This window comes from Mus musculus, chromosome 3 (genome assembly GCF_000001635.26).
Source record: "Mus musculus strain C57BL/6J chromosome 3, GRCm38.p6 C57BL/6J".
In the NCBI taxonomy this organism is placed as follows: domain Eukaryota; kingdom Metazoa; phylum Chordata; class Mammalia; order Rodentia; family Muridae; genus Mus; species Mus musculus.
This window is the reverse complement of record NC_000069.6, coordinates 57,234,570-57,249,003: the sequence shown is the minus strand read 5'-3', so window position 1 is coordinate 57,249,003 and position 14,434 is coordinate 57,234,570. Positions and strand designations below refer to the sequence as shown.

General features: G+C 40.2%; 1 pseudogene; it reads left to right on the top strand.

Annotated features, from left to right (window-relative positions):
• The first annotated feature begins 9,750 nt into the window (after nucleotides 1–9,750).
• Gm52640 lies at nucleotides 9,751–11,258 on the top strand (annotated as a pseudogene).
• The last annotated feature ends 3,176 nt before the right edge of the window (nucleotides 11,259–14,434 follow it).

Below are 14,434 nucleotides of genomic sequence, written 5' to 3'. Positions count from 1 at the left end.
GGCCCACAAAGTCTTGGCTTCATTTTAGCGTAATCATCTCTTTGATACAGTCATGCTTGAGGTTGTGCAGATTAGGTTTCAGTGCATGACTTTGGAAGGGACACCGTTTAGCTGATAACAGTTCTAGACTCTAGGCTCTGACTCCACCAGTTCTGGAAACCCCTCCAGGATCTCAAGTTCAGGCAGCTCTCAGGGCCACTACCTCCTTCCTTTCTACCTTTTCCTTCTCTCCCTTTTTCTACCTCGGTACAACCAACCATCCTTCCTTCCTTCCCACCCTCCTTCCATCCCCCTCCAAAATAGTTTATAAATACAACCTCCACAATTTTTATCCTCTTTTAGTCAGATTAATAAGTTCCAAAGTCCATCAGTGCAATCATTCCTTTGAATACTTTCTCATCTCTTTCTTCATGGCACTTGACTGACAAAACCCAAATTGAGGTTAATTTTGATTTCATATTCTAAAGGTCCACTGTTTTTTGTTTGTTTGTTTTGTTTTTTTTCACGTTGTCTGCTTACTCTCACTATTAACCTGCCATATTGGAAGCTTACTGTTTCAGAAGGTTATAGAGTCTGTGACTATTGTGGAGGAGAGCATGACAGAAGGCAGGTATACATGGCATTGGAACAGTAGCTGAGATCATATAGCATGATCTGCAATTGGAGGTGGTGGGGGGGGTTGAATGATGTAGACTTTTGAAACCCTAGAGTCTATCCCCAGTGGCACACCTCCTCTAATAAAGCCATACTGCTAATCCTTCCCAAACAGTTCCACTAAGTAGGCACCAAGCATTCAACATATAAGTCTATGGGAGCCATTCTCATTCAAAGCAAACATTCAACTCCCTGTCCCCCATAGACTTGTGGCCATAACATAATGCAAAATGCACTTATTTAATCTAACTTCAAAAGTCCCCATAGTTTCTTTCAGTTTCAACACAGCTTAAAAATCCAAAGTCTCTTATGAGATTCAAAGCAATCTCTTAACTGTAACTTCTTGTAAAAACAAACAGATAATTACGTACTTCCAACATAAAATGGTACAAAATATACATCATGATTTCAAAAGGGGGAACAAAGGGATATAGTGAAGAAATACTGTACAAACAAAGAAACAACAAAACTCAGTAGGGCAAACTCCAAATCCTGTAACTCTGTGTCCATGTTAAAGAGTTTCAATGACTCCACCATTCTACCTGTGCAGACTACAACACATTTCCCTCTCTTGTGCTATGTGCAACTCTCCATGGCAGACATTCCAAACTCTGGCATCAGCAATATTCTGGGGTCTCCAACACAATCTAGGCTTCATTTTCATGGATTGACACAATGACCTCTCTGGGTCTCTCTTTGCCAGGTATCTCCTGACACATGCCTAGCCTTAATGGTTTTCTTTAACCTGAAAAAATAGAATTCTACAGCTCCATTATCCCATGTATCCTTCTTGACTCTAAAGCCAGAAGCACATATCCAATTTTACCAAGTTCTGTTGCCTGCTTGAATGAAATGTAACCCCTTCCTTGAACCATATTTGCATGAGATTTGGTTTTCTGATGTTTCCCTTTGTTGAGTAAGCTTCCCTTTGCTTCAGAAGCAGGGGATTACTTTGGTATTTTCTTTTGACAAATTGGAAGCTTAGCCCTGTGGGGTCTTGTGCTGAGGGCTTTACTTCCATTATTCCATTTGGCACCAGGTCTTTCTTTAAGCTTCTCATCTGTTTAAGCATAGGACTTGGCTTCAGCATTAAATTTCCTGGTGTCCATTTTCTCCAAAAATTGTACATTTTGTATTTATTTTTCTTCTTTTTTTTCCTTTTTTTTTGCCCTGATTGCTCATTTTCATTGTAGATGTACATAAGTGATCACTAATAACCATGTGACATTGTCACTATTAGCCTGTTCTGACAATAAAAATTGTCCCAAACTTTTCAGTTTATTCTCAGGCAGATTCCTAGGACAACAACAAAAACACTTACATTCTTTGCAAAAATATCACAAGAATCATCTTGAATATTACCCCCTTCTGAAATTTCTTGAGCTTGACCTGCACAGATCACATTACTGTCATTACTATATACTTTTGCATTGCTGTGAAGAGACACAGCAACCATGGAAGCGTGGTTACTCATAAAAGAAAGCACTTAATGTGGAACTCATAGTTCTATAGAGTGACAGAAATCATAACTACCATGGCAGGGAGTATAACAGCAGGCAGGTAGGTAGGCATAGCACTGGAGCAGTAGTTGAGAACTTACATCTTGATCTTCACTTGGAGACTGAGAAAGCAAGAGCCAACGGAATACTGCAGGCTTTTGAAACCCCAGATCCAACCCTCACTGACACATTTCTTCCATCAAGGGCACTCCTGTTAATCCTTTTCAAACAGTTATACCAACTGAGAATCAAGCATTCAAACATATGAGCTTATGGTGTCTATTCTCATATAAACCACCACAACATTACATTTTGCTGTGCAGGTTCCATGTATGCTTCTCTGCTTTTGTTACATCAAGTAAATTCCTGTACCTCTAATAACCAATATCAACCAACTTGTTAAGATGGTAAGTGGTGTCCTGGCCTAAAGGTCTTATGACATAGCAGTAGAAAAGTCAAAGAACAGTATGTAACTATACAAACAGTCTGTAACTAATAAAGAATAGTTTGATAACAGATGTGGGGTATTGATGTTACAGACCAGAACATGATGTATTCTTCAAAAGAAATATGTAAGACTTTTGGACTTTGCACTAGAAAAGTGGTTGAATGGTGTGAAGGGGACTTAACTGACTAGCCAATTGACTTATGACAATTTAAAGTGACTAAGTAGAAGTCATAGCCTCAGCTATAAAGGGATTTTTATAGATATCTAGGAGTTACTATCTCTGTTCTAGGGCAACGCTGTTCAGTTTCTTTACTATAGAACTCAGAGTTAGAAACAGGACTAAGAGACAACCCAATAACTTTGAGTACTCAAGCAACTAAATTTTGTCACACACACACACACACACACACACACACACACACACACACACACACACACATTTTATTGGCAATGGAGAATTATAACTGCTTAGGAAACTAGACATTTTACTATTGACAAAAAAATATAAATATGACTTTAGTGATAGTGGGGGGAAACTCTCTTACCAAGTTGAAGGTATTTATATTAGTAGAAACACATGCTTAAAAGATTACCAATTACTTTGTTTCAGACTTAACAAGTCACAATAAACCAGTGCACTGGTACAATAGAAAAAGAACAAAGTCAATTTTTACATGTCTGTGACACCATAAACCTGAAAAACAAAGATGAGACAAACTTAAATCTGATAGTTTGAGTATATCCAGCTATTTTGTACTACAGGCACCTTTTTAGTTTGTATAAACTAGTTTGTTGTGTTTTCATACGACAGGAAGCTTTTGCTGAATGAGATAGCTTTTGGGAAATAAGCATGAGTCTTCAGTTAAAACTAGTATTAGGTCTCAATGAAACGTGGGACAAGTCTCACCCAGTAGCTGTGCCTCTCCTTCTAGCACTTTTCACCCCACCCCTTCCCTAAACTTCTCCCTTCCAGGGGCTGGGTTTCTGTTTCCCTTCTATCAGCTTCTCTTTTCTATATAACCTTAACCATTTTGGCTCTGTGCTCTCTTGGCCTCTTGGATCCTTGCTGTCTCTGCTCTTGGCTCTTTTTTTAAAATCTACATATCCCTTCTCTTCTCTCTTGCTCTCCACACTACCCTCATGGCCCATTTTGGTATGCTGAACATATTGAGTCTGGCACCTTCAAATTGTGTCTAGTCATACTCTCCCTCATATCTAACAATAAACCCCAAATCTCTTACATCTAAATTTTCTCTACTTTATATTTCCAAAGTCTCATATCTAAAGTTTCTCTACTTCCCCCTTAAAAAAACAAAACAAGACAACAGCAACAAAACTCAAGCCCCTTTATTTCCACAAGTTTCCTGCTCTCAAAAAAAAAAATCTCTTAGAACTTTGCTATAAATTATCTCTAGATTTGTAGGTTCATTGGGTATTCTTAGAAAATCTGTAACAAAAGTTAGCTTAAAACTTGTAATAAAAGGTTGATACTTAAAAACCTATATACATAAAGTAATCTTAATTTACTATATATACTATATATGTGATTTGACTCCTGTTAAAATATACTTGTCTTAGTCAGGGTTTCTATTCCTGCACAAACATCATGACCAAAAAGCAAGTTGGGGAGGAAAAGGTTTATTCAGCTTACACTTCCATACTGCTTTTGATCACCAAGGAAGTCAGGGCTGGAACTCAAGCAGGTCAGAAAGCAGGAGCTGATGCAGAAGCCATGGAGGGATGTTCTTTATTGGCTTGCTTCTCCTGGCTTGCTCAGCCTGCTCTCTTATAGAACCAAGACTACTAGCCCAGAGATAGTACCACCCACAAGGGACCTTTCCCCCTTGATCACTAATTGAGAAAATGCCTTACAGCTGGATCTCATGGAGGCATTTCCTCAACTGAAGCTCCTTTCTCTGTGATAACTCCATCTGTGTCAAGTTGACACAAAACTAGCCAGTACAATACTGTATATGTAACTTGGATTCAACTCTTGTTTAAAAAGTATATCTGCTAAAAATTAGATATTTTATATAGCAACCACATGGTTGGTAGCCATCTTATTTAGGTTAAAGGGTACATACCATGTAATTTCACCATCTTGATTAAGATTATCACATGGTATAAGGCAGAAATTATAAAATTTCTAAGTCCTAAAGATATATGCTTATTATTTTATCTCTTTTCAGATTAAATATCAGGTCTCCAAAATATTTTAGATTAGTATGGATTTTATATAATAATTTCCTAAAATGATTAGTCTACTCAGATTAATAAAAGCTGACTTTAAGATTTATATCTAGCTACTTATATCTTTTCTAACTGTGTTAAACATTAGTTTTCTAAAAAATTTATACAAGGAAATTTATAAATTCTTAAGGACTACTCAGTTTAATAGTAACTGACTTGAAGATATATGCCTAGCCTCTTTTTCTTTGCTAACTTTGTTAAGTTTTATCTATTTGGATAAACTGAGGTATATAAAAACTGTAATATTTGTAATAATGTCTATAAAAAGAATTTAAAAATAGGTTTTTAGTTTCACTGTAGACTGTATTTATGGTCTAGTAAAGTTCCAAGTTTCTCTGCGAACTACATTTATGGTTTAAAGTTTTATTTTGTTGCTAAAGTATTTTCAACTAAATCTTAAAGTCAACATTTTAAGGCTTAAGCTTAACAGGGATAAAGTTGTAAAACTTAATCTTATAAAAGCTTGTAAACTGTTGTGTAATTCATTTAATGACAAGTTTTATTTAGCTTCCTGTATATGTTTTCAAGGTTAAGCCTAAAGATAGTAACTGAAAAGCAAATAGTTTCTTTAGCTCATGTATGATTATGGGCTGCCCCATCTAGGGATCCATCCCATCTGCAGACACCAAACCCAGACACTATTGATGATGCCAAGAAGCGCTGCTGGCAGGAGCCTGGTATGGCTGTTCCTTGAGAGGTTCTGCCAGCACCCGACTAACACAGATGTTGATACTCATAGCCAAGCATCGGACTGAGCCTAGGGAACCCAATGAAAGAGCTAGGGGAAGGACTGAAAGACTGAAGGGGATTGAAACCCCATAGGAAGAACAATATCAACTAACCAGACGACCCAGAGCTCCCAGGGACTAAACCATCTACCAAAGAGTATACATGGAGGGAGCCATGGCTCCAGATACATATATAGCAGAGGATGGCCTTACATGGTATCAGTGGGAGGGGAGGCCCTTGGTCCTGTGGAAGCTTGATTCCCCAGCATAGGCGGATGCTAGAGTGGTGAGGCAGGAGTGGGTGAGTGGGTAGAGGATAACCCTCATAGAGGCAAAGGGGAGGAGGGAGAGGGAAGATGGAATGGGGGGTTTGTGGAGAGGAAACTAGAAAGGGGATATTATTTGAAATGCAAATGAATAAAATGATTAATTTTTTTAAAAAAAAGGTTAAAGGAAAAAAATAGATTTTGGTCCTCAAACTCTTCAAAGATCTGTTGAATACGGTGTTTAAAATGTTTAATGAAAAAGTTTACCATGATAGAAATGCCAGTTCCTCAAGTCTCCAAAGAAGATAGATAGAGCACAGACTATGCCACCTGAATTGTGTTAGTGCTAACCACTAGGAAAAACTGTCCCATGCCTCATCTGCCGTCAGGGCTCTGTACAAAGTGTGGACACTGTTGGGTTGACTGCTCTATTATGCCTAAGTAAAGGTAGGCCAATTTTCAAAGTTCCTCCTCCATAGGAAAATCTCTCAGACTTTCTGGGTCTGACAATCCAAGGACAATTCTACTCTGTGTGGTAGCTGAAAATTTAATGTTGTTTTGTATGACAGCCAAAGGCCAACCACGGCCCCCAATGAAGCCATTGAGACCATAGAATACTAGGGTAACTCTCCAGGTAGCAGTAAGTCTCTGTCATTTTAATCAACACATAGGGCTTATTTGTATTATACTTCCTGCTAAAATTTATCTGTCTCGTGTCTCTGATGGCATTGATACTAACGGTACCTTTGTCAGTTTGGCAGTTGCAGAAACCCAGCTCCTCCCTCAAGGCTGCATCTGCTTATTCAGTTCATTACATATGGGAAAATCAAGGCTGGATGTTTCTAGAGCTACTAGGTCTTCTGCTGAGAAAGTCAGACATAGATAGTTTACCTTGCCGATAAAGTTAAACTCACACAACACATTTCAATATAACTTTTTACTATCCCTTTATTTAAAGGAAATTGCTTTGCAAAGACTTTGCTCAGTAATCAACCTTTGGTGTCTCATGGTAAATGACTAAATTGAAAACAAAAAAGGTTTAAAGCTAAAAGTAAGTTGTAAGGGTCTAACAACTGTTTTAAGGTAGTACTTGCAAGTTTTAAAGGTCTAAGAAAATGATTTAAAGTAATAAAAAATGTTTCAGATTTCTATCCCTCTCTATACTACTATTAAATTAAAAAATTCTGAAGTTCACAATTTTTACAACAATCAAAGGAGTTCTTGTTAAGTATTCATTGCCACACACACTCCAGTAGTCTCATGTGAGAGGCCCAAAAGCTTGGACGCAGTCCCGAGGCAAAACGTTCATGGAAACTGAGTCTCCTGGAACTGTGACATTCTGTAAAACAAATGCTCCAAACTTGTCCTTGCATCAGTCAGTGAGTGGATCTGTGTGCTTTCTTTCAGTATTGTTTTATTATAGATGCCTCCAAGCAATGACTTGCCAAATACCTAAGCAAAATTGAACTTTGCTTCCTGGCCTTCAGCAATATCCTAGGTAGTCCTTGAGCCAACCCTGGGCTTGGAATTAAGTAAGAATGTTACCTATTCAATAACATTCAGAATTGCCTCTAGTATTGTAAGAGGATAGTGAAAGAAATTAGGCATTACTATCTACTACATAGAGTTAGAAATCTCAGGGCAAGCTTATCAAAGTAAGTTTAGAATTCTTATTATAGTTATGTATGGCAGACTACATTACTTATTAGTAGAAAGTCCCCCACACAATCACTTAGAATAAAAGCTGAGTCACTCCCATATACAGGAATGTACTATGGTTTAGGAAGTACATCAGGCTGTGGTTTGAGGTGAAACTAGAGTATTGGATTATTCATGAGAAGGTTAGCTAGAGTGGAACTCTCTAATTAGAACTATGGCTTGGGCGTGAAAGCCCTTGCCTCGGGAGTATAAATACGTCACACCTGGCTTCTAAGAATATAGCTGACCTTAGATAGAGCTGACTTTGTCTCAGATGTTTTATTGACTAGTTCCTGCCAGTCTTTATGTATGCATTCCTCTGTTTTGTGTAAGAGTCATTAAGCATCTGGTAACCTCAGTGTACCTTGACTGATGTGCCACCTAACTTCCTTATTTTCTTCTGTATTAAAAATCTGATGCTCGTTTTGAGAAATCATATTTTTATATAGCACTCTCTCTGTGTCTATGTCTCTTTGCCATCCACACCGACTCCTTGCTCACCTGATTACCAAAATCCTTATTTCCCACAGATTGAGGGAACGACTGAGTCCAGTCCATGGCAATTCATCTAGCTCTAGAAAAGCCCCATCACTGCTATCATAAACACAAGCTCAAAATTTTAAGTTTTCTTTAGTTGTCTTCTAAGTACAGACAAAATGTGTGTCTCCTTGTGCTAAAATCATTTCTGTCCAATCTATATAGCCAGCCCTCTGGACAGCAGAAATTATGTTAATGCTTTTTAACCCAAAATTATTTTGGGAGTCCCCAAGCTTTTACTATGATTCAAATGTGTGAGGCTACAGCTTTTCCTACGATGTGAATTTCAGTTCAGTGGTAATGCTAATATATCTAAATATTTTGTCTCTTTTTGTAAACTTAAAAAAAAAATCTTGTAAGTTCCAGGGAGTCAATAGACTTGGATCCACCTTTCACAGATCAAGGACTCCACATAAGTACTCCTGTCAACCAACAGGCTAGTGCCTATTCCTGAGGCTGAGATCTTTATGTGTCTGCCTTTGGTTTTGGGACTCCCCTACCCCAACTACAAGAACCATGTGCCTGGAAGTTTGAAATGTACACCCAAAATAAAAAGTTTACCCTAACTCCACATCCTCACCAGTATTTGCTGTCCCTTGAGTTTTTGATCTTAGCCATTCTGAATAGTGTAAGGTAGAATCTCAAGAGTTGTTTTGATTTGCATTTCCCTGATGACTAAGAACATTGGAAATTTCTTTAATTGTTTCTTGGGCATTAGAGATTTCTCTGTTGAGAATTATCCTCTTAGCTCCATACCCCATGTTTTGGGTTGTTGGTGTCTAACTTCTTGAGTTCTTTGTAAATTTTGGATATTAGCCTTCTGTTAGACATACGGTTGGTGAAGATCTGTTCCCAATCTGTAGGCTGTCACTTTGGTCTATTGAGGGTGTCCTTTGCCTTATAAAAGCTTTTCAGTTTCATGAGGTCCCATTTAGTAATTATTGATCTTAGTGCCTGAGCAATGGGTGTTCTGTTCAACACATTGTCTCCTGGTATCAATGACTTCAAGGCTATTCCCCAATTTCTGTTCTATTAGATTTAGTGAATCTGGTTTTACATTGAGGCCTTTTCTGGGGAGCCGCCCTCACATTCGCCGTTGCAAGATGGTGCTGACATCCTGTGTTCTAAGTGGTAAACAAATAATCTACGCATGTGCCAAGGGTAGTTCTCCACCCCATGTGCTCTGCCTTCCCCGTGACGACAACTCGGCCGATGGGCTGCAGCCAATCAGGGAGTGACACGTCCTAGGCGGAGGATAATTCTCCTTAAAAGGGATGGGGTTTCGCCATTCTCTCTCTTGCTTTCTTGCTCTCTTGCTCTCTGGCTCCTGAAGATGTAAGCAATAAAGCTTTTGCCGCAGAAGATTCCGGTTTGTTGCGTCTTTCCTGGCCGGTCGCAAACGCGTGTAAGAGTTGGTGCCGAAACCCGGGACGAGAAGACCTGGGACGAGAAATCCCGGGACGAGAAAACCCGGGATGGAATTTACCATCACCGGCGCAAGGAAGATCCCTCATTCCGGAACCAGAACTGCGGGTCACAGTCATAAAGGTTCCTGTAAAACAGACTGTTGAGAAGGATCCGGCCTGGATTCAGAACTCCTCAGCTGGGGAATGGTGGTAATGAAGTGTTCCCGTAAAACAGACTGTTGAGAAGGATTCAACTGCGTGAATTCAGAACTCTTCAGCTGGGGAACAGGGTACCCGTAAGTATAGCTTTACAAGGTAAGTCTGGTCTTGAACTTTCTAACGAAATTCAAGACAGTCTATCAGAAGTAAAGTGGGAAATAGCTTTACAAGGTATGTTTGGCCTTGAACTTTCTCTAGTGTTAGGAGCCTTTTTGTTCCTTTTCACATGTTATCAAGCGGTTAAGGCAGGGCTGAAAATTCTGGATGAAATTCAGGGCAATCTATCAGAAGTAAAGCGGGGAGAGAGAGTAGGAGCAAAGAGGAAATATGGTACACAAAATAAGTATACAGGCCTTTCCAAGGGTCTTGAACCCGAGGAAAAGTTAAGGTCAGGTAAGAATACCTGGGGAGAGATTGGAAGGAAGGAGAAGGAAAAAGAAAAGAAAAAAGATCAATCAGTGGAGGTTTCTAGGAGAAGGAGCCTATACCCATCACTAGATGAGTTTAAGGAGCCAGCTCTTAGTAGCTCTGAATCAGATGAAGAATTCTCCTCTGAAGAAACAGACTTGGAGGAGGAAGCAGCTCATTATGAGAGAAAAGGGTACCAGCCAGATAAAATGCTAGCTAATCAGTTAAGGAAAAAGCCAAAAGCGGCTGGCGAAGGCCAGCATGCTGCTCAGCCTCCGGGCAGTCGGCTTCAAGGTCATAGTGCACTTCCACCCTATGCGGAGCCCCCGCCCTGCGTAAGGCGTCAGCCCTGCGCAGAGAGGCAATGGACAGAGAGGCAATGCGCAGACTCGTTCATTCCAAAGGAGGAACAAAGGAAAATACAACAGGCATTTCCGGTCTTTGAAGGAGCCGAGGGTGGGCGTGTCCACGCTCCGGTAGAATATGTGCAGATTAAAGAGCTTGCCGAGTCGGTCCGTAAATATGGAACCAATGCTAATTTTACCTTGGTGCACTTAGACAGGCTTGCCGGCATGGCACTAACTCCTGCCGACTGGCAAATGATTGCAAAAGCCGCTCTCCCTAGTATGGGCAAATATATGGAATGGAGAGCTCTATGGCAAGAGGCTGCACAAGCGCAGGCCCGAGCAAACGCTGCTGCTTTGACTCCAGAGCAGAGAGATTGGACTTTTGACTTGTTAACGGGTCAGGGAGCTTATACTGCTGATCAAACAAACTACCACTGGGGAGCTTATGCCCAAATTTCTTCCACAGCTATTAGGGCCTGGAAGGCGCTCTCCCGAGCAGGTGAGGCCACTGGACAACTAACAAAGATCGTCCAGAGACCTCAGGAGTCATTCTCAGATTTTGTGGCCAGAATGACAGAGGCAGCAGAGCGTATTTTTGGAGATTCAGAGCAAGCCGCACCTCTGGTAGAACAGCTCATTTATGAGCAAGCCACACAGGAGTGCCGAGCGGCCATAGCCCCAAGAAAGAACAAAGGTTTACAAGACTGGCTCAGGGTTTGTCGGGAGCTTGGGGGACCTCTCACCAATGCAGGCTTAGTGGCCGCCATCCTCCAATCCCAAAAATGCTCCATGGGCAGAAATGAATCAACACATAGATCTTGTCCAGGAACAACTAGATGTATTATGGCAAATAGCTCAGCTGGGATGTGAACAAAAGTTTCCGGGATTGTGCGTTACTTCCATTCAGTATGAGAATTTTACTAGGGCAGCTAATTTGTCAAAAAGTCTTTCTCAGTATATGTTACAGAATTGGACGGCTGAATTTGAACAGACCCTTTGGGAATTGAGAATTGCCATCATTCCGGTCAACTCCACGTGCTTGGACCTGTCCCTGACCAAAGGATTACCCAATTGGATCTCCTCAGCATTTTCCTTCTTTAAAGAATGGGTGGGATTGATATTATTTGGAGATATACTTTGCTGTGGATTAGTGTTGCTTCTCTGGTTGGTCTGTAAGCTTAAGGCCCAAACTAGGAGAGACAAGGTGGTTATTGCCCAGGCGCTTGCAGCACTAGAACATGGTGCTTCCCCTGATATATGGTTATCTATGCTTAAGCAATAGGTCGCTGGCCATTCAGCTCTTGCACCCCACGAGGCTAGTCTCATTGCACGGGATAGAGTGAGTGTGCTTCAGCAGTCCGAGAGAGTTGCACGGCTAAGCACTGCAGTAGAAGGGCTCTGCGGCATATATGAGCCTATTCTAGGGAGACATGTCATCTTTCAAGAAGGTTGAGTGTCCAAGTGTCCTTCTCCCCAGGAAAAATGACATGGGACCAGACCAGGACCCCTCTGGGTGATGAGCCTGGGAGGAGGTTATGTGTACAGCTCCTTTACCTGCACACTGGGGATTTGACCTCTATCTCCACTCTCATTAATATGGGTGGCCTATTGCTCTTATTAAAAGAAAAGGGGGATCTGTGGGGAGCCGCCCTCACATTCGCCATTGCAAGATGGCGCTGACATCCTGTGTTCTAAGTGGTAAACAAATAATCTGCTCATGTGCCAAGGGTAGTTCTCCACCCCATGTGCTCTGCCTTCCCCGTGACGACAACTCGGCCGATGGGCTGCAGCCAATCAGGGAGTGACACGTCCTAGGCGGAGGATAATTCTCCTTAAAAGGGATGGGGTTTCGCCATTCTCTCTCTTGCTTTCTTGCTCTCTTGCTCTCTGGCTCCTGAAGATGTAAGCAATAAAGCTTTTGCCGCAGAAGATTCCGGTTTGTTGCGTCTTTCCTGGCCGGTCGAGAACGCGTGTAAGAGCCTTTGATCCACTTGAACTTGAGTTTTGTGCAGGGTGTCAAATACAGATTTATTTGCATTCTTTTACATGCAGACATCCAGTTAGACCAGCACCATTTGTTGAAGATAGTCTCTGTTTTCCATTGTATGGTTTTGACTTCTTTGTAAAATAAAAAAAATCCATAGGTGTAGGTATGTGGGTTTATTTCTGGATCTTCAGTTCTATGCTACTGATCAACCTGACTGTTTTTATACCAATCATTTTTTATTACTATTGTTCTGTATAGTATAGCTTGATGTCAGGAATGGCGATTCCTCAAGAAGTTCTTTTATTGTACTGGAAATTTTTAGCTATCCTGTGGCTTTTGTTTTTCCACATGGAGTTGAGAGCTGTTTTTTCAAGGGCTGTTACAAATTGTGTTGGAATTGTGATGGGAATTGCATTGAATCTGTAGATTGTGTTTGGTACTATGGCAATTTTTAGTATGTTAATCCTACTTATCTATAAGCATGGGAGATCTTTCTGTCTTCTTATATCTTCTTTAATTTCTTTTTTCAGAGACTTGAAGTTGTTGTCATAGAGGTCTTTCACCTGCTTGGAGGACTACTGATTTCATTGAGTTAACTCTGTATCCAGCCACATTGCAGAAGATGTTTATCAGCTGTAGGAGTTCTCTTTGAATCTTTGGGGTAACTTATATATACTATCATATCAATCAGCCAGTACTGATACTTTGACATCTTCCTTTCCAAGTTGTACCACCTTGATCTCCTTTAGTTGTTTTATTGCTCTAGCTAGGGATTCAAGTACTATATTGAAGAGATAAGGAGAGAGCAGGCAGTCTTAATGTCCCTGATTTTAGTGGAATTGCTTTTTTCCTTTCCATTTAATTTGATGATGGTCATTGGTTCATCCATTGCTGGTGAGAGTGCAAACTTGTACAACCACTCTGGAAATCAATTTGGTGGTTTCTCAGAAAAATGGGAATAGTTCCCCCTCAAAACCCAGCTATATCACTTCTGGGCACATATCCAAAAGATATTCTATCATTCCTCTTAGATAGCCAGTAAAAACTAATTCTATTATCTTCCTTCAGTTTATTGATGTCAAGGATTTCATGACAGCAAGGAGAAAGTAACTAACACACCACTTATGGTAAAATTCAATGATCTAAAAATTAAGAACTTTCTTAATCTCATTTACTATGTTTCCAAAGACCATGTTTAACAGATGATGGGATGCCTGTGAAATTTCTTTCTTACTTAGCAGGAATAGGTGGCTGTCATACACACAAACAACATGTGACTGGTATTACCCATCTCAGACTCACATGCTTGGCTTTTTATTTTCTGAAAGTGTGAATTGATTTTGGTATTTTTCAGATATCAATAGCTATACATGTTATTTTAGGACATATTGACAATTATTTAGGCTTAGCACCACCTGAGTGCACATAACCTCTGGCTGGCAAACACCTTGTAGCAGAACAAAAGCCAACCTGCCTAATTCAATTTTTTTAACACTTAAATTTTTATTTAACTTAATATTAATTTTATATATTAAAATTTAATATTTTAATGCCCTGTTTAGGTGACAAGAACCATGAAATTATTTTGTTGCTAATTTATAATTGTAATTTTGCTTCTGTTATTAATCATAATGTAGATATCTGATATGTAGGATATCTGATATATGACCCCCCAAAGGATGAGTCACCCTCTGGTTGATAACTACTGTTCTAGCCTGAGGAACAGCTCTGCTAAAAGCACCCTGACTGTGACTGGGTGTAAATGGGAGCTGTGATGATTTTATTTACAAGTGGTTCCAGAAAAGGGAACGGCAGGGCTAGGCAGCATTTTAATCTACTTTGGAGACTACTTTCTTGAGCTAAACCTAATGTTATTTCCTATCTCCTACTCAATGAGCACCAATGCATCCCTAGCTGTCATCATCATTTGCAGTTATTCCCTTCACAGCACATGGAATCTTGACAGCAGGAGCAATGGTTACCTTCA